Source organism: Triturus cristatus, chromosome 1_1 (genome assembly GCF_964204655.1).
Source record: "Triturus cristatus chromosome 1_1, aTriCri1.1, whole genome shotgun sequence".
NCBI classification, from domain to species: domain Eukaryota; kingdom Metazoa; phylum Chordata; class Amphibia; order Caudata; family Salamandridae; genus Triturus; species Triturus cristatus.
Genome location: NC_140579.1, coordinates 881235289 through 881261159, shown reverse-complemented (window position 1 = coordinate 881261159; position 25871 = coordinate 881235289). Strand labels below are relative to the sequence as shown.

The window sequence follows — 25871 nt, the reverse complement described above, 5'->3', positions numbered from 1 at the left end:
TGATGTAGAACATTGCCGTGGTGTTGTCCGTTTGAACCAACACCCTCTGGTTGTACAGGTGCCTCTGGAATGCCTTCAGGGCTAGCAGGATTGTTTTCAACTCGAGGTAATTGATATGGCGAACCGCATCTGCTGGAGCCCACAGACCCCTCACTCTGAGGTTGTCCATGTGCGCTCCCCACCCCTTTTGCGATGCGTCCGTGGTAATGGTCATTGTTGGGTTTGGTGGTGTCAGGCTTCTCCCTGCTGTCATGTTGTCTCTGTTCCACCAAGTTATCTCCTCCTGCACTGCGTGCGTAACAACCACTAGATCCTCCCAACTTCCGTTTGCTTGTGACCATTGCTGTTGTAGCCATTCCTGGAATGGTCTCATGTGCAGGCGTACATTCGGCACCAGCTGGATACACAACGCCATCATCCCCATCATCTTGCTCACTGACCTCACTGTCAGAGCTCGCCCCTTCTGGTAGAGCCGCGTCTCCTTCAGCAGGGCATCCGTCCTCCTGTCGCTGGGCACCACTGTACTGTTCAAGGAGTTGATTTTTGCCCCCAGGAAAATCTTCACCTGCTCCGGTTCCAGTGATGACTTCCCCCAGTGAATCGAGAACCCCAGATTCGTGAGAGTGTCTGTTACGCGTTTTGCGTGCCTCTCGCACTTCTCGCGTGAGTTTGCCTTGACCAGCCAGTCGTCTAAGTAGGGGTAGACGTGTATTCCCTGCCTTCGTAGGTGGGCCGCGACCGCCGACAGGCATTTTGTAAAAACCCTTGGTGCCGATTTTAATCCGAAGGCCAGGGTTGTGAACTGGTAGTGTTCCTGGTCGATGTTGAACCTTAGAAGGCCCTTGTGTCTTCTGTTTATTGGGATGTGCAGGTAGGCATCCTTGAGGTCCACGGTGACCATGAAGTCCCCGTCTCTTATTTGGGGCAGTACCTCCTGCAGCGAAGTCATTTTGAACCTTTGTGTTCTGATGAACTTGTTTAGGTATCGCAGGTCCAGGATGGGTCTGAGATTTACGTCTACTTTCGGGACCACGAAGTAGTTTGAGTAGACCCCCTTGTTGCGTTCTCTGAACGGCACTGCCTCTATGGCTCTCTTTTCTAGAAGTTTCCGTGTTTCTTCTCTGAGTAGGGCCAGTTCTTGAGCCGATCTCTGCCTTCCCTTTGGCTTCCTGTTTGGAGTTTTTTTCTCCAAATCTACGCAGTATCCGTACTGCATGATGTTCAGTATCCACTTGTCTGTGGTTATACGCCGCCACTCCTGAAGGTAGAACCTCAGTCTTCCGCCTACTGGTGTTGTATGCTCGTAGGCTTTTGATCCTTCTCTCCCCCCCGATGTTACTGTTTCGCGCCTCACCCTTGGGGGCATGTCGAGGGTAGGCGTCCTCTTGCGTGCTGAGTCACTTTGATGAGGGCTGGTCACCCCCTCTCCTCCTCTGGCCACGTCCGTTCCCTCTCCCGCGAAAGGACTGGCCCCGAGGTTGGTACTGCCAGTTTTGCTTCTGTTGACCTTGTCCGTGACTTTCACCCTGCTGGAACGTCTGGTGCGACGCCCCCTGCTGGCTTCCTCCCCTACCGTAGGGTCTCCTCGAGGGATTGCCTCGCCTCATTCCCCTCAGCTGTAGGGCCCCCATGGACCTCGCCGTTTCGTTTTCTTTTTTCAGCTGGGTGAGCTTCTCGTCTACTGTTGCTCCGAACAGTGTCTCACCGTTGAAGGGGGTGCTAAGGATGTTGTTCTGCACCTCCGGTTTGAATCCCGAGATTCTTAGCCATGCATGCCTTCTCTCGGTGACCCCTATGGCCATGAGTCTTGCTGAAGTCTCTGCCCCGTCCAACGCCGTCTTTATACAGGAGTTGGCGATGTTTTTGCCTTCGTCTACCAGGTGTGAGGCTCTCTGGCGGTATTCTTCGGGGAGGTGCTTTACTAGCTCCCCCATCTCGTCCCAGTGCTGGTACTGGTGTCTATTGAGGAGTGCATTGGAATTCGCCATGCGCCAGTGCATTGCGGCGTTCCTCTCGACTTTTCTTCCTGTGAGGTCTATCCTCCTGCTCTCTTTATCAGGTGGTGGGCCCGAAGTTGCTGGTACGTTGGCCCTTCTCCTGGCCGTGGAAGCTATGATGGAGTCGGCGGTCACGCTACCTTTGATGTAAGGGGGGTCCAGGGAAGAGTGCTTATACTTCTTCTCAGTCCTGGGCGTGATCGACCGGCAGGTCGCTGGTTCCTTGAAGGCTTCTCTCCCCCGATTCATCACACTTTGTAGCATGGGGAGGAACTGGCTCCTCGTCTGGATGGGGAGCAGGGTCTCGAGGAGAAAATCGGCTTTCGGCTTCTCTTCGTCGAGTTTGACGACTAAGGCTGTCGCTGCGCTCCTGACCACCATATTGTACACCCCGATGTCGTCGGGTGGCAAAGGCCTCGAAGGGTACGTGTCCACGGGCTCCTCCGGGTTTTCGGTGTCGAGATCCTGCCATTCGATGTCGTGGCTGGTAGATGGCGCCGAGCCGTAGAACGACTGCTGGTCTTCTTCCTCGGCTTCGCCGTCATAATAGGTCTCGTCTTCCTCTTCGAGATCCCTCGTCAGGCCCTCTGTGTCGAATTCGTCCTCGACTACGTCCGTCGATGAAACCGTTGGAATCTTGAATTCCTTCATCTTGGCGTCGAACTCCTTCTTCCTTTGAAGGATGTTCTCCATTTCGGCCTTGAGCCGCCTCTTCTTTTTCTCCATTTCGGAGATGCTTTCGGCGTCGACCGCGGGTCTTTTCGACGAAACTTGCGTCGACGTCGACCGTTCTTTCTGCGTCGATCGCCCCGATTCCTGGGTTGTCTTCGACGACCCTTGCTTTTCGGCGTCTTTCGGCACCAGGGAGTCCTTTTCGAAGGATCCGCTCAGCCTCTTGTCCATGGTTCCCCCTTTGGTCGTCGAAGTTTTCGGCGCCGGGGCTCCCTTCGTGGACTTTGACTCTGATTTTCTCGAGTCACCCTCGTGTTTGAGGTATTTTCTGTTTTGCGCTCGACGATTCTCTTACCTAGTCTTCTTTTTTCTTGTCGGTCTCTACGACCGTGACGTTTTCGGCTGTCTCGGCGACGTTGTCCTCATCGTCCGTGGAGTGGCCCAGATCGTAGAGCGACGGGGCCTTACCCTTGCCATCCATGCTGGCGTTGGCTCTTCTCTGCCGATCTCTCACCCGGAGCGTCTTCGGCGCGAAGGCTGAGCAGGCGTTGCAGTCCTTACTCTGGTGTTCGACCGGTAGGCAGAGGTTGCAGACTGGATGCTGGTCCTTCTGCGCGAACTTGTGGTGGAAGTTTGGGCAGAACTTGAATGGCGTCTTGTCCATTGCGCTCAGGGCCTCTGAGTGCGCATTCTCCAAGGTCGTCGAAGAAAAAGGCGCTGAACCTCCTTTCTTCGCGCTCCTGATGAAATCTCTTCCTTTCCTGTGATATCTTCGTAGTATTTATCGACGAAACTCGCTTTTCTTTCTTCTTCCTTCGATTGTAATTCTGGAGCTTCCCGATGACGATCCAGACCCAACGGCGGAAAAAAGAATCTGAAGATGGCGCCCCAAAGGTGGGACTTCCGCAGGAAGCACGACGACGTCACGGGAGGTGCACCAAATGGTGGGTCGTCGCCGCCCACCTGGGCTACAAAAAAAAAACAAAGAAAAGACTACGAATCTGGACCCAACCACAAGATCGCGGAATAATGCACAGCATAGTGAATCCAGAAAGATTCACGCTGCAAAAGTGTCTTTTGCAAAGGATCCGGTGTGAATAGTTCTTGCGACACTGGCTGTTCGGTCGGAGCCGAAGTTTTCGGGGCCGATGGCTTTTTAGGCTTGTCTGTGCCGTGCTTTTTTGGTCGGCGTCGAGGCAGGCTTCGGCGCGGGAGTGTCGGTGCCGAGGGCCTTATGATGTTTGGTCGTCACCGAGAGGCTGGGTTTCGACACCGAGGGCTTTGGTGCGGAGCTCGTTGTCGAGGTAGAGGCCGATCTCTTCTTCGGTGCCGAATTGTGTTTATCGGCACCGCTGGCAGGCTGGCTCGAGCCCGAGCCGCCGGAAGGCTTATCAGGCTTCTTCACCGGGCCCGAAGGTGGGGTGTTCGAAGCAGTGTCTTTGGACTTGCCTAGGCCCGAAGGCGTGACCGAAGCCTTTTTGGGTGTCGGCGCGGGTGTGGGAGGGGGCATTTTACTCACGACCCTCTGCGCCGGGGTGATGTCCTCCACATCCGAGTCATCGGCTTCGGAAGCACTGACTAGGTCCTCTTCGGTGTGCTGCTGTCCCGGAGCTTCGACGTCGTCCCCGAAGATGTCGACTGGAACGGAAGTCGAGGAGTGCGCCATTTTTCGTCTGGCCCTTCGATCTCGAATAGTCTTTTTGGATCTAAAAGACTTGCAGGCGGGACAGTCTCGAGCCTCGTGTTCAGGGGAGAGGCAGAGGTTGCACACCTCATGAAGATCGGTGTGGGGGAATTTGGACCCACATCGAGGGCACTTCTTGAATGGAGTTCTTTCCATCAGCCAGGACCGGAGCCTGCATAGGCCCGAAGGCCGCCGCCGATGACTGGAATCGAAGGTGTGTCGAAGAAGAAGGGGATTGAGGAGATCAGGATCTGAACAATACCGCGAAGAGCGAGGATTCCGCTTCCATCGTCGAACTGGAAATGTTCGGAACCGGAGCGCGAAGTATTACATCCGAGCCCGATGGCGGAAAAAAACAATCTGAGGATGGAGCCGAAGCCCATGCGCAATACGAACCAAGGGAGGAGTCACCGACCTCGTGACTTCCAATGACTTTCCAAGAGGAAAAACAAACTGCAAACATCCGGGCCCAACACCAGATGGCGATCTATGCAAAAGTGTGTAATCTGCAGCTCATATGCCTCGAACCATTCTTTACCCGTAACTTGAATTTTCTCCCTTAGGAAACCATTGACTGTTTTTCTATGAAATTTCTTTTAAGTGTCGATTTTGCAAACTTATAAATATTCTTTAAAAATCGCCTGTATAACAAATTCAGTTTCTCAACTGCTTACAGGTGGTACACTAGTGCTGGATCCAGGATCCAACACAGACCTAGAAAAAGTACTCATAACCCCACTTACCTGCTAAGTGAATTTCCTTCCATAGGATAACACATTGGTAATTTGATCAGAAAAAGTTTGTCAACTTTTAAAATAGCAAAATATTGTTTAAAAATCACAACAGTAACTTAACTGAATTTACTGACTTGTTTCCAAGAACTCTCCCAGGACTGAATCTAGGATCCAGTCCTGGAATTAGAAAAGTAATCCTAAAAGTAATCAAGTGCACATAACTTAAAATTCCCATTGAGCTCAATGTATTATTGTGTTTGAAATTGTGTTGCCTATTGCAACAACCTGTTACCTACAAAAGTCAATTGCATATTGCAAAAGTATTTAACTAAAGCATCTCAGTCTGAGAAAGTATATTTTGATACCTATTGTTGGTTCTAAAATAAAACAACCATATATTTTTTATATAAACCATTGGCCTAGAGTTCAGTTCTTCAGTGTGTGAGACCATGTGCCGACTGAGTGTGTGCAACAAATGCTTTACACTGTCCTCCGATACTGCCTTACTGCTCGACCAAGCTACCACTTTAGAGAGTAAGATTATATCTAACTTTAACCTCTGCCAAACCTCTGGGGACTGTGGACTCTGTACACACTGTACCTATTTGGGAACAGTATATACAGAGCCACTTTCTCAAAGGCGGCAATTACTGAGATTGGCCTGTGAGGACCTGGGGGAATAAGTGGCCGTCCCTTGCCCAATATATCATCGCCTCGTCCCTGCGGCTGGATTGAGCAGTGGGGAGACCTGAGCCGCTGTGCCGGACTCACCTCATGGGAGAGATACCTTTGGGTGTGCACTCGGTGCGGCCTGAGGGTAGAAGGACTCTGCCTACGCCCTAAGCAGCTAGGAGCAAATGAGTCGGATTAAGGGATTGCAATGAGACCTCAGTGTGCGATGGATCTAAAAGGTACTGGACTTGGTTTTTCGGCTAGTGCCTGGGCGGGGGGGATCTATCTCATACATATATACAGACATTGGAACCCAGTGTCGCAATGACTAGCGATAAGTTGACGAGCAGTCCGGCCAAACAAAATACGCTGGATCGTTTCGCTGGGTCGGGGGAGGAAGGACCCGCAACCGATCAGGTTGGTGTCCACACAGGCATCCCAGATAATGCAGCCCTGATGGCGGCAATCACACAATCCAGAACCGCCCTAAAAACCAAAATCGGCGAAATGAGATCCAAAGAGCTACCTCTTCGGCAGAATAACTGAGGCAGAGACTCGGGTCTCTGAGGTGGAAGAATCAGTTATCACCCTAAAGAAGAAGGTGGTGACATTAGAAACTATAACTAGGGGTCTTGCCTCAAGAGTGGAAGATGCAGAGGGTCGGCCCGGAGAAGTAACCAAAGATTTGTGGGATTTACTGAAGGGTGTGAAAGGGGAGACATGGAACGGTTCTTGACCACGTGGCTCTTTGGTTGGCCGCCCTCAGAGTCGGTGTCCCACTGCTTCGTAATTGAAGCACAAGTTACTTACTTGTGTAACGATAGATCTGTAAGAGACATTATTTAGTGATAGATTCCTAACCTTAGAATATCCCCAGGCGTCAGAATGGATCCGGAAAGTTTTCGTCAGCAGTACCCCTGATCGTCGGGAGGCGTCGTCGTGCGGCCCCGCGTACATCGGTGGCGTTTTAGCCGCCGAGAGGACGTCGTCGGAGCTACTTAGCACGTGTGGGCACGTTTGACGTCAGTTCTGTACACGACTATTCCGCACCAGGAACGCAGAGCCATGCCAGAGACCGACTACTGGTGCAATAGAACTAGGGCCCTAAAAGGGATGACCTGAACCCTAGAGAACAGTTTGCAGGACGGGCGGGCGGTAAGGAATCTATCACTAACTAATGTCTCTTACAGATATATTGTAACACAAGTAACTTGTGTATCTGAAAGAGATACATTAGTGATAGATTCCTTACTTTAGAATACATACCCAAGCAATACCAACCCCGGTGGTGGGTCTGCAAAGTGAGATTACACCAGAAAGTCACTGAACCGAACGGCCAAAGAAGCCGTCTCACCGGGCCTGACTGTCAAGGCAATAGTGCTTTGTGAATGTATGCAACGAGGCCCAAGTAGCCGCCGGACAGATGTCTTGCAGGGGGACACCGCATCCCAATGCTGTAGTAGCTGCTGTCGCCCTGGTAGAATGGGCACGCAGCCAAACTGGAGTCTCCTTTTTAGCCTGAGAGTAACAGGCTTTAATGCACAAGACAACCCATCGGGAGATAGTCCGCTTGTGCACAGCCCGACCTTTCTTGGCACCCACATAGCCAACAAAGAGCTGGTCATCCACCCGGAACTGTTGTGTGCGCATGAGCTAGAACGAAAGCGCACGTTTTGGGTCCTGACCGTGGAGCCTCTCCTCTTCTCTTGAAGGGTGCGGAGGTAGTAAGAAAGTGGGCAATGTGACAGTTTGACCGAGATGAAAGGCAGACACTACTTTTGGTAGAAAGGAGGGACGCGGCCGAAGCACAACCTTGTCCGGATGAATCGCCAGGAAAGGAGGTTTACAGGAAAGAGCCTGTAGCTTACTCAGCCGCCGAGCGGAGGTGATGGCCACCAGGAAGACAGTCAATAACCGCAAAGGACAGTTATGAAGAGGATCAAAGGGAGCGCACATCAAGTATGTGAGAACCAGGTTCAAGTCCCATTGAGGCATCACAAAAGGAATAGGAGGGAAAAGGTGAGTAATGCCTTTGAAAAATCTATTGACAACTGGGGACTTGAAAAGAGAGGGCTGATCAGGCAGCCTAAGAAAGGCTGAAAGAGCAGAAAGGTAGCCCTTGATAGTGCCCTGCTGGGCCAAAGAGGAAAGGAACAATAGGACCTCAGAAAGAGGATCTACAGCTTTTGCTGTCCACCATGCCACAAATTTTTTCCACCGACAAGCGTATATCGTTTTAGTGGAGGGACGCCTGGCAGCCAGAATCACATTGCAGATTTCAGGAGGCAAGTCAAATGTAATCAGCTGTCACCGCTCAATCTCCACGCAAGGAGGTGGAGGCTGGACAGGTTCTGGTGGAGAACCATCCCCTGTTGCTGCGGCAGGAGATCCTCCCGAAGAGGCAGTCGGATCAGGGGATCCATGCTCATACTGAGTAGCTCGGAATACCAAACTCTTCGAACCCAGTCCGGTGCCACAAGAATGACTTGGGCCCGGTCGCGTCTGATCATCTTCAGCACTCTGGGCAAAAGTGGTATAGGCGGAAAGGCGTACAACAGACCGCAACTCCACTCGCGACGAAAAGCGTCTCCAAACGATTGCTGCCATGGAAACTCCAACGTGCAGAACTGCTGACATTGCGCGTTCTCTTCGGTGGTGAATAGATCTAACCAAGGTGCAAGAGGTCGGCCGTAGTCTGGAGGTGGGAGACGACTGACTGGGGAGAGCCCGCCTTCAACAGCTAGTCAACGAGATAGGGGAAGACTGAAACCCCTGATCTGCGCAGATGAGCTGGGACCACCGCCATCACTTTCGTGAACACCCGAGGGGCGCTGGTAAGGCCGAAAGGGAGCACGATGAACTGAAAGAGCTCGTGGCTCACCGTAAACCGTAGATAACGCCGGTGGGCTGGCAGGATGGGGATATGAAAATATCCATCCTGCAAGTCCAACGCTACCAGTCAGTCTTGCGGGTATAGGGCAGACAAGACCTGAGCAAGCGTGAGCATCTTGAACTTCTCCTTCGAAGCGATTGACGTTCCGGAGGTCTAAGTTAGGGCGCAGACCTTTGTCCTTCTTTGCAACCAAGAAGTAGTGGAAGTAACAACCACGACCTACTTCTGGCGTCGGAACGCGCTCGATGGCCCCCTTGGCCAAGAGGCCCGCAACTTCCTGCTGGAGAAGTGCCAAGTGATTCCCCCGTCATGCGGAGGTACTGAGGTGGCATGGCTGGAGGGGTAGACTCGAAAAGGAGAGAGAAGCCTCTTTGGACTATCTGCAGAAACCACCTGTCCGAAGTGATGGTGCGCCTGTGGGGGAGGTGATGGCGAATCCTGTTCCCCACTGGCATCTGGTGGGCCTGAAAACACCGGACTAGGAAGGTTTTGAGGCGGCGGTGGCAGATTGACGAGCCCGCTGTCCTAGGGACCAACCACGTTGGGTCGCACGTCCGCGACTGTGCTGAGACTGCGGCTGCGCAGGCCTGAAAGGAAAGCGATTGGGCACCTCGACCCGGACCTCGAAAGGAGCAAAAAGCGGACCCCGAAGGAGTGCGTGTGGTGGCGAGACCCGAGGACTGGGCCGTAGCCCAAAAGTCCTTAAAGCGTACCAGCGTGCTATCCGCCTGGTCACCAAAGAGGAGTGTGCCATCAAAGGGCATGTCCAACAAAGTGTTCTGAAACATGCCCCGGAGAAGCCAGTTGTTCTTAGAAAAGCATAACGGCAGAGGGCCACCGTTGAGGAAAGTGCCCTGCTGAGTGAATCTGCAGTTTCAAGGCCACAACAGACAGTGAATTTAAAAGCATCTCTCCCCTTGGTAATGGCCTGGGAGAGCAACGCCCGAGCTTCCACAGGGTACTGAGGCAGTACCTGTGCCACCGTGTCCCACACAGAATGTGAATAGCTGCCCAAAAGGCACGCAGTATTCACCGCCCGCAACCCGGAACTGGCAGAAGTGAAATTTTTTTGCCCAAACTGTTCCAGTTTCCTAGATTCCTTGTCCGGAGGGGAAGAAGGGAATGCGCTCGGCGAGGCATAGACCTGGACAACCGGACTCTGAGGCGTTGGGTGTTCTGTGAGAAAGCTGGTGTCGCCGGGCGATGGCGGCGCGCCACACCCTTATATACAGGAGCCCCTGTGTTGAGTTTGTTCCAGGTACTTAACAGGATGTCAGTAAGTGCGTCGTTGAAGGGCAGCAGCGGCTCCGCAGAGGACGACGCTGGCTGCAGTACCTCAGTCAGGAGATTGGTCTTGATAGGTACAGAAGGGAGCTTGAGGTTAAGAGCCTCAGCCGCCCTACGCAACACCACAGAAAAAGTCCCAACCTCATCCGTAGCCACGAAAGAGGGGGACAGTGTACCAGGATGTGGAAAGAAATCCAGATCCACTGGACCTTCTGTATCACCTTCCCATTCTGGCTCATCCTCGCAGCGAACTGCGAGAGGGTCTTCAGACCCCTCCCAGTACTCCTCTTCGTCTACCGGTTGTTGAGAAGGCCGGTAAGGACGAGGTGCCTGGGGGAATGGGATAAACTCTCCACCCAGAAACGGAACCGGGGGGAAATAGATCAATCCCGGTTCTGCGCCGTCCAGCGCCGCATCTGGCGCCAAGGTCGGAGCTGGAGGCGGCGCCGGAGGGTATCGTGCAGGCGTAGCCGGAGCAAAGGGCAGAGGCACGGGGTCAGAACCACCTAACGGGTCCACGGGGCCCAAAGGCGCTCCGGAGGGACCCGATGGGCCAAACAAACAGCTCATGGCTGACAGGAAAGCCTGTATTTCGTCCGGAGTCGCGTGCGGGCCTGGAAAAGGTAGGCCGCAGGCAACAACGGAGGTTCCATCGGAGCCACGGGGGAGTGACTGCCTGCCCCCTCCACCGCGTCCCGCGCCCGGTGAGGGGTAGACTAAGAGTGACGTCGCTTCTTCTATTTTTTGTGGCGCCGTGACTAACCTGTCCCCGAGTCCGACGAGCGATGGGGACGGCTCCGCGACCGGGCCTTCGACCTCCCACGTGAGCGGGACCTCGATCGGCGCGGAACAGATTGCCGGACTTCCAATAACTTTCGGGAACGCTCCTGCAAAGCTTTCGGCATCATGGCCTGACAATCAGGGCACGCCTCGGGGTCATGGGCGTGCCCCAAGCAGAAGAGACATGTCGTGCGGGTCCGCTACCGACATGTTCCGACGGCAGGTCCTACAGGACTTAAACCCGGGCATCCCTACTGCACCAGGAGTCGAGAACTCGATTAGACAAGAGAAACAAGTTCTCTGAAACCAAGTTAAAATATTAACTAGGGGTACCGCTCTCTCTCGGATCTGCGCTTGCTGGCGCAGAAAAAGGAAGAACTGACGTCAGCGCGCGTGGACGCGTCCAAGTAGCTCCGACGACGTCATCTTGGCGGCTATGACGCCACTGACGTACGCGGAGCCGCATGACGACGCCTACCGGAGCGCAGGGTTACTGCTGACGAAAACTTTAAGGATCCAGTATGACGCCTGGGGATATTTTAAGGTTAGTAATCTATAACTAACTAATGTCTCTTACAGATCTATCGTTACACAAGTAAGTAACTTGTGCTTCAATTACGAAGCAGTGGGACAGCGACTCTGAGGGCGGCCAACCATCGAGCCACGTGGTCAAGAACCGTTCCATGTCTAGCCCTTCACACCCTTCCGTAAATCCCACAAATCCTTGGTTACTTCTCCGGGCCGACCCTCTGCATCTTCAACTCGTGAGGCAAGACCCCTAGTTATAGTTTCTAATGTCGCCACCTTCTTATTTAGGGTGAGAACAGAGTCTTCCACCTCAGAGACCCGAGTCTCGGCCTCAGTTATTCGTTCCGTTGCCTGCTGACGAAAACTTTCCGGATCCAGTCTGACGCCTGGGGATATTCTAAGGTAAGGAATCTATCACTAACGTGTCTCTTTCAGATCGGGCACACAGGGCCCTATTGCAGAATCCGCCCCCCCCCCCCCACCCATCTCCCCCAGAGTGTGACCAAGACCTATCATAGCCAAGATCCTAAATTTCCATGACTGACATTTTTAAACAAGCCCGACTTAAAGAACCCCTGCTATTTGAGAACACTCGTATCCTCATATTCCCGGACTACACAAAACTGGTTCAACAGCAACGGCAGGCTTTTATGGCAGCCAAGGCCCGCCTTTGAGAACTGAAGCTGCCATATGCACTCCTGTATGCAGCCAAATTGCGTGTGGTGTACCAGTCGCACACAGGTTTCTTTGATTCACCGGAAGAAGTTTTTCATTGGACGGATGAAACGGTCGAAGCCGGGCAGCACACGCCCCCAAGACACGACTCAGATTCATCGGCAAGTGAGGGGGGCAGTAAACTGCCGAAACAGACAGGGAACAGACGATCAAAATCCAAGCGCCGCTCCAGGTCTGGCAGTGACACTGGCAGACCTGCTTCGTGCCTCGTCAAGGACACCCAGCCCCATGAAACCGGATGGCGTTGTCGTAAAGGGGGGCATCTGAAAATATTCGCATGGACCAACAAGGACATAGTGGGGGCTAATACCCTCATTTGACTTTTAGTGGTATTGGGGGTTGGTCCGTAGACCATGGGTAGAATTCAGGGGATCCATTGGAGAAGGCAGGCGGGGGGCTCCCGTTGGAGTCTGTAAGCCACCTTCACTGCGACAGATACTTCAGTGGTTTTGAGGTGTTGGGGTAGGAGGAGGAGGGTAGTTGGGTGTTTTATGTTGATCACGTGCACTTATTGTTAGGTAGAGATACTATGAGCGCCCGAAAGGTAACGCACATTATGTCCCCAGCAGTGTGGAGCAGGTGTGGTCTCACTGCGCTGCGCCCTTGGATTTTTAAGGCACATACTATGGGACGGTGGAGTCTCGTACTGGGGGCTAGGAACACCGACATTACCAATGACAATTCCCACGGCTAGACTGCAAGCGCTCAAGGGGGACCTCCGCATTGTGAGTTGGAATGTGAGAGGTGCGCTTGATAAGATAAAGAGGGGGGCCATACTCCAACAGGCCAAACGATATAGGGCCGATATCCTGTTGCTGAAAGAGACCCACATGATGGGAACGAAGGCCCTGTGCTTCCGTAGGCTTAGAGTATCTGCAAGTGTTTCACGCTGGGTTCACCAGGGGCTCCCGGGGGGTAGCTATACTTGTCCACCGTAGGATCCTGTATAAGCACTCCAGGACGTGGGTGGACACACAGGTAAGTTATGTCCTCATCATGGGTACAATTTATGAGGAGCAGGAGATACTGGGCTGCATATACGCACACCCGCCCCTGACCTGGGCACTGGTCGAGCGCCTTACGAATATATGGGTAACTATACCAAATGGGCTAGCCATTATAGGGGGGGGACTGGAATGATGTAATGTATCTATCAAGGGATAGGTGGAAACAGGGAGGTCACTCTAGAGGGGAATGTGAGAAAGTGCCATCTTTCTTGCATGGTATGCCCCCACTTTTTGCTGAATGTACTTTGACTGAGTGTGCCCTGGACTCCTGCCAATCAGGTGCCCAGGGCCTAAGTTCCTTCCCTAAACAAAAACCTCAAACCCAAATTGGCAAACCCTGGCCACATGTCAGCCCCTTGTAAATGGTACCCTAGGTACCCAGGGCCTTGTGACCAGGGAAGGCCTCTAAGGGCTGCAGCACCCACTGTGTCACCCTTAGAGGCCCTGTACCCTAACACACACACACTGCCCTTGCAGGCTGAGTGTCTGGGTACAAGACAAAACAAAGTCGACATGGCACACATCCCTGTGTGCCATGCCCACCACCTCCACTGCCCTGGCATACATCAGCCACCCCTCTAGCTGGGTGCCCGTGGTGTGGGCACAGGAGCAGGAGACCTGTGCCCCTACAGTACCCAGGTCCATTCTTGGGCCCTGAAAGTGCAGTGCTGCCATTTAAGAGTACATGGTGCTGAAAGCTCGTCAAACACAAACTCCACAGCACCATAATGGCAACACTGAAGACTGAGAAGTTTGGTATCAAACGTCTCAGCACATTAAATCCCATACTGGCATCAGTGCGGGTTTAATGTACCAAGCACCACAGAGGGCATCTTAGAGATACCCCCTGAAACCTAACCTACAATCCACGTCTGGTCTGAGAGGCTGCCTAGGCTGCCACACAGCAGACATGTTGCTGGACCCCTGGGTAGGAGAGCCCCTGCTCTCCTGGACCTGCAACAATGCACATCCTGGGCGAGGTGCTAGGTCTCCTCCCCCAGGATGGACAGGGGGAAGCTTCAAAGGCATGCCGCCTCTGTGAGCTTCCCCAGGCCACTTGCAACCCCCACTCTGGCAGGAAGCCTACCCGGAAACCCCAAATAAGGACAAGGGATGTGCCAGTCTGCCAACCCCACCCCTCAGGTAGGGGAGACGAGGTGAAGCACATCTCCGGGCGCTCGCCATCTTGAAGATGGGAGGCCCTGCCCAATCAGGACTAGGCTACTGCCCCCCTCCCACAGGAGAGTGGCAGAATAGGGGGTGTACCCAACCCAGGACAGGGACCCATTGGTCCCTGCCCTTAACCTACCTATAACGCCCCAAAATCTAGTATTTAGGGGCACCCTGAACCTTCCTTCCCCAGATTCCAAAATACAAAGAAGAGCAAGAAGAAAGAAGACCTGCCGTGCAGCTGCTAAGAAGAGGAAGACACGAACTGCTTTGGCCCCAGTCCTACCGGCCCTCGAACCTGCTCCTGCTACATCCCGGCACCTCTTGTGGCCAGCAACCTCACAAACCCCGGAGGACCTGGCTACCTTTTGGCTCTAAGCACCTGGGACTGACATGAGCAGAGGCTCTGCTCAAAATCAGCTTCTAATCCCTGGCATTAGCCCGGAACCGCGAACCCTGCACACTCTGCGCCCGCCAAGCCTGACCTGTGCTGGAGTGAAAAGACCACAAGGACGACCCCCCGGCGACTGTGACCCCGAGTCCGGCACCCAAGGACTTCCCTCGACGCTCCTCACGACGCCTGCAGCCTCAGAACCAGGTACCCCCCCAACCGCAATCAACAGAGGGTAAGATTTCCCGACACCAAAAGGCACCCCTGCACCCGGTGCCCTGCGGCCCCCTGTGCCCAACTCCTGGGTGCGTACCTATCCTCCAACTACCCAACTTACCTCTCGAAGTGGTGGTGGCACCTGAAGAATCTTCGTCCCCGAGCTTGCAGCCTTTGTTCGTCCTTGAGCTTTCCGATTGGAATCCATTGAGCGCCCGAAGGCTCAAAAGCACCCTGCACCCAGCCGCCCGAGTGGCCCTGGCAGTGTAACCTCTACACCTATCTACTTCCCCATTTACCCTGAGCAAGTGACCAAGAGCCCAGCTCCCACAGGATAACATTGGTCCTAACTCAATCTGCACCTGTGCCGCGGAGGGTGTAACAACTGTACCTACCTGACCATGGGAGAACCCTGAGTCTGTGCCCAGAACCTTAACTTTGCCAGTAGAGTACTTACTCAACAGCCAATAACTCAATTTTCTCCATAGGGTAACATTGACAGGTTTCTCCTAAAATTTCTTGTGTGTGGAGTTTCTAAAACTTAAAATATTCACCAGAAATCAGCTGAGTAACGAAAACGAAAATATTCACCTGCTTTTAGGAGAGATCCCAGTGCTGGATCTTGGTGCCCAGCACTGACCCTGAAAAATATTCACAACCGTACTTACCAGTAACTCAATTTTCTTCCATAGGAAACCATTGACTGTTTTTCTGTGAAATTTCTTCCAAGTGTCGATTTTTGCAAACTTTAAATATTCTTTAAAAATCGTGCTAACTGTGAAAACGCAATTACTTACCTGTTTTAGATAGAGATCACAGTACTGAGTCTAGGAACCCAGTACTGGATTACAAAAGTAACAAGAAACTACTTTACCTGCAACTTGAATTTTCTTCCATAGGGAATCATTGACTGTTTTTCTATGAAATTTCTTCTAAGTGTCAACAGTATATACAGTGCCACTTTCTCACAGGGAACAGTCCACAAAACTGCTCCTTGGTGTCGTGTTTGGGCTGGATGGACCCCTGGCATAGGATACATAGGGAAGAACAGGGATTCACATATTTCTCATCCATGCATGATTCATTCTCCAGACTGGACTATATATTTGTACCATTGAGTGCGGCAGGTAGGGTGAAGGAGGCAGAGATTCTGCCTAGAGGGCTTCCGACCATTCCCCGGTAGTGCTGGAAATACATCTGAGCCCTGCAAAACCGCCCTTTCGTTAGCGGCTCCAACCCTGAAATCTGCAGAACGAGGAATATAGGGGAAGCATAGACCAGGCTATTGATCAATACCTGGAGCTGAATGTGGGCTCGGAGGAGACAGCCGAACCCATATGGGAGGCCTTAAAGCAACTATAAGGGGGGTGGATATATTGTATTGCGCCGCGGTGGACTCGTAGGGAAGCACGGTTGGAATCGGAGACCAAACTTGTAAATCTCGAGCGAGTTAGTAGAGACGAGGGGGTGGGCTGGCGCGACGCCAGCTGCTGTTGGCAAGACAGGCACATTCTGCCCTATTGATGGATGAGGCTCGCTTGGCAAGGCTGGCATCCCGTAGCAGGATTCACTAGTGGGGGGACAAATCTAGCAAACTGTTACACCGTCTGTGCCAGGGAGCAATGTGCCCCCTGGTTCTCCCTGAGGTGCTAGGACCCGACGGGAGGGTGGTCGGAGATCGTTTTTTGATAGCGGAGAGTTTTGCAAACTACTTCGCGGAACTCTATGCAGCAATAGAATCCCTATTGGGGAATGTAGTGCATCGTTTTATTAAGTGATCTCCTGCCTCAGACCCTTTCTGATACAGCCCGGGCGGATCTGGACCTCCGGCTAACAAAAGGAGGAATTGTCTAAAGGGCTGGGGGGACTTAAATTTGGGGAAGGCCCGGGCCCCAATGGCTACCCTGCCGAATTTTTTAAGAGGTATTCTACGAGTGGTGGAGGAGGTACGAACATGTGGTGGCCTCCCGCGGGATTGGCGGCACGCCGAGATAATAATGTTTCATAAACCGGGTCGGCCTCCAGATCGGCATGCCTCATATTGCCCTATCTAATTGTTAAATATCGAGGCCAAGATCCTCGCCAAGGCCCTGGCCAATCGTCTACAGACACATATCACTTCCTTCGTCTATCCGGACCAGGCGGGATTCATGCCCAATAGAGAGACACGTCACAAAATACATCAGGCACACGTAGCCGTGGCCCCCATCCGGGATTTGGAGTAGCCGGCAGCACTTCTCTTAGCAGACATGGATAGATCATTCGACTCTCTCAGCAGGACATACCTGTTCGCCCTGCTGGACCACCTGAATATCGGACCCCGATTTTTATCAATCTTTAAACTATTATACACAGAACTAACGGCATCGGTCCGTGTTGCGGGCTCTGTCTCCTTCACCTTTCCTATCAGTCAGGGCACCAGTCAAGGCTGCCCACAGTCACCATACTCATTTGCTTTGGCAATGGAACCCTTGGCGGCATGGGTGCGGATGGACGCACATGTGACAGGATTTGAGTGGACCCGGGGACTGTCGGACCGCATCGCACTGTATGCGGACGACGTCTTATTCTTCTTGACAGATATCAATAAAACGGGACCGAGAATATTACGCATTATGCGGAGATTTGGGGAATCGTCCGGTCTGTTTATGAATCCCAGTAAATCTACCCTCTGGGGGCTGGGGAAACATGAGGGACTGGGCGCCTGGGCCTCGTCAGTGCAGGTTACTACAATAGGGGTAAAATATATTTTATCAGATTTGGCGGGGGTTTCCTGGGGCAGAAATATTGTACCGGTGTGGACAAGGGTCCGCGAGGAACTAAAGACGTGGTCTCATATGCCACTCTCCCTCCCGGGTCGATCGTCAATCTTCAAAATGGTATAGTTACCACAATTGTTATAGCAATTGCAAAACCACCCCTACCCGGTCCCTGCGGCATGGTTTCGGCAGGTGAATTCGGTTCTAAGCCAGTTCTTATGGGCAGGTAAGGCATTGGCGTTGAAAACGTGTTTCTAATCAACGTACTGTGGGGTGTTAGCCACCTCAGATATACACTCATACTACATGGCCTAGCATCTCTCGATTTTGAACGACTGGTGGTACGGGGACAAAAGTGATCCTGCGTATGCGGTGGAACGACAATACACGGGAGAGGCCACCCTGCATACTCTTCTGTATTCTGCATCCCGCCATAAAGCCCTACCCTCGGTTATGAAGCTGGTCTTTCAGGTGTGGTGGCAGGCGTTAAGAAAGCTGGGTTGGTGGGGCAGAATAACGAAGGAAACACCATTGTGGTCGAATGGGGGCCTACCGCAGGTGGCAGCATTGTCTGGATTCCGAGGGTGAGGCAACATAGGGATTTCCTCCTTGGGAGATGTGATGCAGGGCACAGTCCTGAAGTCTTTTCAAGATCTCCAGCAAGAATACCAGATACCAAAGACCCAGTTTTTTAGATACCTTTAACTCCGGCATGCCCTACTCCGTAGCATTAGAGCTGGAATCACTCCCTGAATCCAGCCCCATTGAAGCGAAAGTGTTCATGGGGGATTTACAAGATCATAAAATTTACAAAATATACCAGTCATTAGTAACGAATAGCCCTACCACGCTCGATAAGGGTAAGTTACTTACCTGTAATCCTAGTTCTCTTCCAGGGGTATCCTCATCAAAGTCATAAGCACTGAATATTCCCGCCCATGTGCGGGGACCCCGGAAATAATAAAATTATATATGTAAAAAGCATACATATATACAGCTCTGTATATGTATAAACATATATCATTTTTTCCAAGCAAATGCAGCTCCCATAAAAGGCTAGGCAATGTAAATATACACATCCAATAACACATATATATATATATATATATATATATATATAAAGGTATAACAATACACCTAAATCTCTTTTTTTTTTTTTTTTAATGAGGTAAACACTCATGAGAAAGCAAAAAATAAAGAGAACAAACTGTGGAAAAACACAGATGTACAACACATTGCCAGCCTGCAGGCTGCATTGCAATATAATGCCATAGAGACTAAAAAGCCCTGTACAGGTAAAAACTGGCACCGTGCCTTTAAGGCAGCCCTGACTTCCATATCCCATCATGCCTCAGGGGTGACAGTTAGGTCAGTTGTTCTTTGCGGGACCGTAGTCCTAAACACAAAGATATATCCTTTCCATAATGAATAATACACTTCTTCTCATTTGCCTGGGGAGGTGGGTGGGTTGCTTATGACTTTGATGAGGATACCCCTGGAAGAGAACTAGGATTACAGGTAAGTAACTTACCCTTCTCTTCCAGGGGATCCTCATCAATAGTCATAAGCACTGAATAGAGTAGCAAGCTCCCCTTCCACCTGCAGGCAAATGAAACTAAGGTTGTATCACCCATGGAGAAAGAGAATCATGAAAATGATTATGCATGGAACAGATTCCTCAAGGAGGCTTGTCCTACTTGAGTGTCTGCTCTGGTGTCCGAATCCAGACAATAATGCCTGGTAAAAGTGTGGACAGATCTCCAAGTAGCTGCCTTGCAGATCTCGGAGAGTGGGACATTATTGAGAAAAGCCGCGGTAGCCGCTTTTCCTCTTGTCGAATGCGCTTTAGGGCGCGCCCCCAATGGTTTCTGAGCCAGTTGGTAGGCCAATGTAATACTTGAAACAATCCACCTAGCAATGGAACGTTTGGATGCAGCAAAGCCCATACGGACAACCCCATAGTTCACAAACAATTGATCAGATTTCCTGACATTCTTAGTCCTATCTAGGTAGAATTTTAGGACCCTTTTGACATCTAGAGAATGCAACGCCCTCTCTGCCGGAGAGGAGGGGTTGGGAAAAAAGGTTGGTAAGGAGATGGCTTGGTTTACATGAAACTCCGATACCACCTTGGGTAGGAACGAAGGATGAGTTCTCATCACCACCCTATTTAGATGAAAAATTGTGTAGGGTTCTTTAGAACAGAGGGCCTGTATCTCACTGACCCTCCGTGCTGAAGTGATGGCTATTAAAAATGCTGTCTTCCATGTGAGGTGCTGTAGGGTAGCCTTATGAATAGGTTCAAAAGGCGAACCCATGAGCTTTGACAGAACCAAGTTTAGCTCCCGGGAAGGAGAGGGAGGTCTAACAGGGGGATAGACTTTCTTGAGTCCTTGCAAGAAATCCTTCACTACCTGCACTTTAAAAAATGACTGCTGTGAAGGCGAACGCCTGTATGCTGTTATGGCTGCTAAGTGAACCTTTATGGATGAAAATTTCAACCCTGCCCTTGCTAAATGTAGAAGATAGGGCAAAATTACATCCTCCTGGCATTTAGTGGGATCATAATGATGCTGAGCACACCATATATAAAATCTTTTCCACTTACAGAAGTAGGAGTGTCTTGTCGAAGGCCTCCTGGCTTCCTTCAGTATGGACATACACTCTTGAGGGAGGTTCAGATGGCCATACTGGAGGACTTCAGGAGCCATGCTGTTAAGCTCAGCGAGGGAAGGCTGGGATGGTAAATCTTCCCCTGCATCTTGGATAACAAGTCCGGCCTGCACGGCAGCCGCTTGTGGGGGCGGATCGACATGTGTAGGAGATCCGTGTACCACCACTGCCTCGGCCAGTCCGGTGCTATGAGGATCATCTTGGCAGATGAATTCTGTAGCTTGGTCACCACCTTGGGAATTAGTGGGAGAGGCGGAAAAGCGTACACAAATGTCATTGACCAATTGATCAAAAGGGCATTCCCTAGGGATCCTGGTCGATGGTATCTTGAGGCGAAGCCTCGGCATTTTGTGTTTTGCTCGTCCGCGAAGAGGTCCACTTGCGGGCGCCCCCATTCCTCGAAGATGTCTTCTAACACCTCGTCGTTGATCACCCAGTCCTCTGGTTCTTGAAAATGCCAACTGAGCAAGTCTGCTTGCACGTTGAGTTCTCCTGGTAGGTGCACCGCTTTCAATGAGATGTTCCTTGCTAGGATCCAGTGCCACAGGGACTGAGCTTCCAGCGAGAGCGTTCTGGATCGAGTACCCCCCTGCTTGTTCAGGTAGTACATTGTGGTGGTATTGTCCGTCTGTACTAGAATGGTACTCGTCGTGATCGCAGGCAGGAACGCTTTGAGGGCTAGGTGGACTGCCCTGAGCTCCAGCATGTTGATGTGGTACAACTGCTCGCTGCTGGACCACCGTCCCTGAGTTTGCAGAGTCCCAAAATGCGCACCCCATCCCTGAAGGGATGCGTCGGTGATTAAGGTCTGAATTGGGGGCTCTTGATGGAAGGGGATCCCCATTTGTAGATTCCTTGGCTTCAGCCACCACTTGACTGACTGTTTGGCTGCAGAGGAGAGGCAAACCTTTTCTTCCCACAGGGAGTTCCTTTGATCCCATTTGTCCTCGAGATCTTGCTGGAGAGGACGCATCCTTAGCCTGGCATTGGGCACTAGGAAGATGCAGGATGCCATGGCCCCTAGCAGAGATGAGATTTGCCTTGCCGACGACAGATTGCTGGTTATGATCTGTCTGCCTTTTAGCATAATGGATGACTGTCTTTCCTCCGAAGGAAACACTTTTCCTACTACGGAGTCTATAGTTGCACCCAGGTAGTGGATCCTCTGCGTTGGTGAAAAATTGGACTTTTTGACATTCACTCTGAGACCCAACTTGCGACATAAGTTCAGGCATAGCGACAGCTGTGACCGCACATTCTGTGGTGATGAGCCCTTTATTAGCCAGTCGTCTAGGTAGGGATAGACGAAGACTCCTGCGCGTCTCAGAGCAGCCGCTACTACTGCCACGCATTTTGTGAATACTCGAGGAGCTGACTTCAGGCCAAATGGGAGGACTTTGAACTGATAGTGAGAGTTGCCTACCACAAACCTGAGAAATTTTCGATGATTCCTTAGGATGGGAATATGGAAATATGCATCCTGAAGGTCCAGTGAACACATCCAATCGCCCATCCGGAGAAGAGGATATATTTGGTGGAGCGCCAGCATGCGAAATGTTTCCTTTCTTATGTGCTTGTTCAGTATCCGTAGGTCTAAAATGGGTCTGAACTCTACCTTCACACTCCTCTTTTGGATGAGAAAGTATCTGGAGTAAACTCCCTTTCCTCTCTGGTTTATGGGCACTTTCTCTATTGCAGATTTGAGTAGTAGCGTCGCTACCTCTTCTCTGAGCTGCTTTAGATGCTGGGATGAATTGACAGGAGGAATCGATGGGGGGTGACTTTTGAAACGAAGCGAGTACCCATGACGCAGTATATTCAGTACCCACTTGTCCTTTGTGATGGATTGCCACTCTGGAAGATGATGTGCAACACTTCCTCCCACCGGAGCGGTGGACAGCATCGGAGGAAGCGGCTTCTCATTGCTTCCCCGGAGCTTTGTTTCCAGCATTAGACTGCCTGTTGTTACCTCGTCCCCTGGATGGCTTGCGGGACTGGTATTGTTGTCTCTTTTGACCTTGCTGGTCCTGGTTCTTTTGCCAATGAGGGGTTTGAACCCTCTGTTGGTAACTGCGCCTGTCATTTCCCTTGCGGCGTCGAAACTCTTTTCTCTTTTCAAGCCCGACAGCTTTCATGGTCTCCAGCTCTGCTTTCATACGGGCCATTTCTTCGTCTGCATGGGACCCAAAAAGAGAACTACCGGAGAAAGGCAGATTCAAAATTCTTGCCTGCGCTTCCGGTTTCAAGGCCGTCAATCTAAGCCAGGATGATCTTCTGGCTGTGACTCCATGTGCATATTCATGCGCTGCCAGTGTTGCCCCATCTGCCGCTGCACTTATGATCTGGTTAGAAACCAGACTCCCCTCATGCAAAATCTCTTCAAAGTCCCGTCTGTCCTCTGATGGAACTTTGTCAATGAACCTCTGCAGAGAGTCCCATAATGACCTATCATAGCGCCCCAGAAGAGCCGAGGCACTCGCCACCTTAAGGCTTGAGGATGCTGAGCCGCAAACTTTCCTCCCCCAGGAGTCTTGTGTTTTACTGTCCTTATCTGGTGGTACCGTTGAAGATCCCGCTACTGCATGCGTCTTCCTGGCAGCGGCGGTGATGACAGAGTCCGGTGGAGGATCCGATTTAAGGAATAGAGGATCCTCCGGAGCTGGACGGTACTTTTTTAGAATTCTCGCCGGCGCCGTTTTGGTGGTTGCTGGTGTGAGAAAGATATCCATTACCGGTTGTAGCAAACCGGGGACTAACGGCAATAAAGGGCGTGACACTGTGCGTTCATGAAGAGTTTCAAAAATTATGGATGAAGTGATCTCCTGAACCGGCATAGGGATATTTAATTTTGTAGCTCCTCTACACAACACTTCTTGAAACGTAGAAATATCATCTACCGGAGATACCCGAGAGGGTGGCGTCTCCGAGAGTGTCGGTGAATAATCCCTTTTGGATGATCTGGAAGAAGGGGAGGTAGAAGGGGTCCTACGGCGCCTTCTCTCTGATCTGGTCGACTCTCTTCTGCGGGAGGGAGACCTGGATCGCCTTCTTGGTGCTCGAGAGTGACTTCGGGATTCCCTTTCTCGAGATCTTGGTCTGATCGGTGTCGCTGGGAATACCACGCCCCTTATTCTTGTTAGCGATGCCTTTATTGCGTCTGGCATAGCAGGGTCCTGAGGCATCTCCCTTACGGGACTTCGAGGTACAGCATTGTCCTCCTCCTGCGAACTTTCTCTTGCAGGTACTGGAGATTGATGCACAAGCTCTGGTGATTCTGATCTTGAACCTGAGCCCTCTGATCCTGAAGGCGAGATAGATATGAGACGCGGTGATTCAGGAGTCGTATATATCAGTCTATGAGGAGATTTCCGCCTTGAGACTGGTCGAATCGTGAGGCGAATATGTGACACCTCCTGCGTACCCTCAACAGAGGGCTGTCTCGACGGTGATAGGCCTATCACCGGAGATCTTTGACTCGAATCTTCGAGGCTCCGAGCTTCTTGTCTCGACGTCGAGATTATCTTCGACGGAGGCTTCATGTACCTCACCAAAGCTTTGGAGACCTGTGAGGACGGAGGCACCTGCCTCGACGTCGACTCCGACGGAGGCACCTGCCTCGACGTCGACTCCGACGGAGGCCTTTGCCTCGACGTCGACTCCGACGGAGGCCTCTGCCTCGACGTCGACTCCGACGGAGGCCTCTGCCTCGACGTCGACTCCGACGGAGGCTCCTGCCTCGACGTCGGCCCTGACGGAGGCGTCTGCCTCGACGTCACTCCTGACGGAGACTTCTGTCTCGACGTCGAATGCTCCGACGACGTCGAAAGCCTCTTCGCCGTCGAACGATGTTTCCTCGACGGCGATCTTGATCTTGACGGCGATCTTGGTCTCGACGTCGACTGTGGAGATCGTCTACGTACTTCTTGCGACGTCGAATGATGTCTCGCCGACCTCGACGTCGAACGATGTCTTTCTTTCGACGACGAACGATATCTCTGTGCAGACGTCGATCGATCTTCTCTTGACGTCGACAGATGCTTTTTCGACGTTGAACTATGGCGCCGAGTCCTCGACGCCGAGCTCTTAGACGCCGTCGACGTCGAACGCATCCGCTTCGACGCTGAATCTAAAGTCGACGACGATTTTCTCTTTGCAGCATGACTTCCCCTTGACTCCTCACCTCTCAGCGACGATCCCGCCGCTGGAGTCTTCGACGCCGAGCCCGACGTCGATGGGGAGCAAACAGGGACCAACTGCTTCGACGTCGACCGTTCTGCTAGGCCATACAGCCTAATCCTCTCCCTCTCCTTCAAAGTCCTTTTGGAAAGGTCTTCACAATGATGGCAAGTTGCTGGAGAGTGAGAGTCCGGCAGACAGATAATACACACCTCATGTGTGTCTGAAGCCGCCTTCTTTTTTCCACAAGATGGACATGGAACAAATAAAGAAGGCATTTTTCTGACAAAATAGCAAAAAAAATCAGTCAGAAAAACACAGGATACAGACTTCCTCAAAGAAGTTCTAAGAAGAAGTCCAATAAATCTTAAAGTAGTAATAATTCTTGACTAAAGAGTCAAAAAAGAAGAGAGCTGAATTCCAGGGTCCTGACTGAAGGAGCCGGAAAGAACAACTGACCTAACTGTCACCCCTGAGGCATGATGGGATATGGAAGTCAGGGCTGCCTTAAAGGCACGGTGCCAGTTTTTACCTGTACAGGGCTTTTTAGTCTCTATGGTATTATATTGCAATGCAGCCTGCAGGCTGGCAATGTGTTGTACATCTGTGTTTTTCCACAGTTTGTTCTCTTTATTTTTTGCTTTCTCATGAGTGTTTACCTCATTAAAAAAAAAAAAAAAAGATTTAGGTGTATTGTTATACCTTTATATATATATATATATATATATATATATATATATGTGTTATTGGATGTGTATATTTACATTGCCTAGCCTTTTATGGGAGCTGCATTTGCTTGGAAAAAATGATATATGTTTATACATATACAGAGCTGTATATATGTATGCTTTTTACATATATAATTTTATTATTTCCGGGGTCCCCGCACATGGGCGGGAATATTCAGTGCTTATGACTATTGATGAGGATCCCCTGGAAGAGAAACTAAGGGTGGCGTGGGAGGGAGACCTTGGCCCATTGGACGGAGATGATTGGAATGATGCATTAGCATCTCCCCGAGGGGATGCGATTGCAATGCGGCTTTGACTAATGCAATTTAACTATTTACATAGGGTATACTTTACCTGAGTCCGGTTGTGGAGGGCTGGGCTAGTGGCATCCGCAATGTGTTTGCCATGCAGTAGGGAGGATGGCACCCTACTTCACACAGTGGCGCAGTGTACAGCACTTGCTAGGTTTTGGCAGGGGGTCTTGGCCTGGCAGACAGAGGTGTAGGGGTGGGAGCTCCCTTCCTCACCTACGCTGGTGCTTCTTCACATCATGGAAGGGATTGATGGGAACATATATAAACGTCATTTGTTGCTAATGGGCCTAGCACTAGCAAAACGAGATATCGCGCGACACTGGAAATCAAACAAATTACAATTTCTATTAGATTTTCAAACTGTTCTATATCCAGTAACTTATTACTGAAAAGTATTTAATGCTTACCTGTGCCAGGCTTGCTTGGATATAAAAATAAACAGTATATTTTTA

At 51.3% G+C, this 25871-nt stretch overlaps 1 protein-coding gene across 7 annotated transcripts in view; it reads right to left on the bottom strand.

Moving 5' to 3' along the window:
• LOC146871232 (ATP-dependent chromatin remodeler CHD8-like) overlaps positions 1 to 25871 on the bottom strand; it is a 2388691-nt gene that overhangs the window by 955957 nt on the left and 1406863 nt on the right. The gene's annotated exons all lie outside the window — the stretch shown is intronic.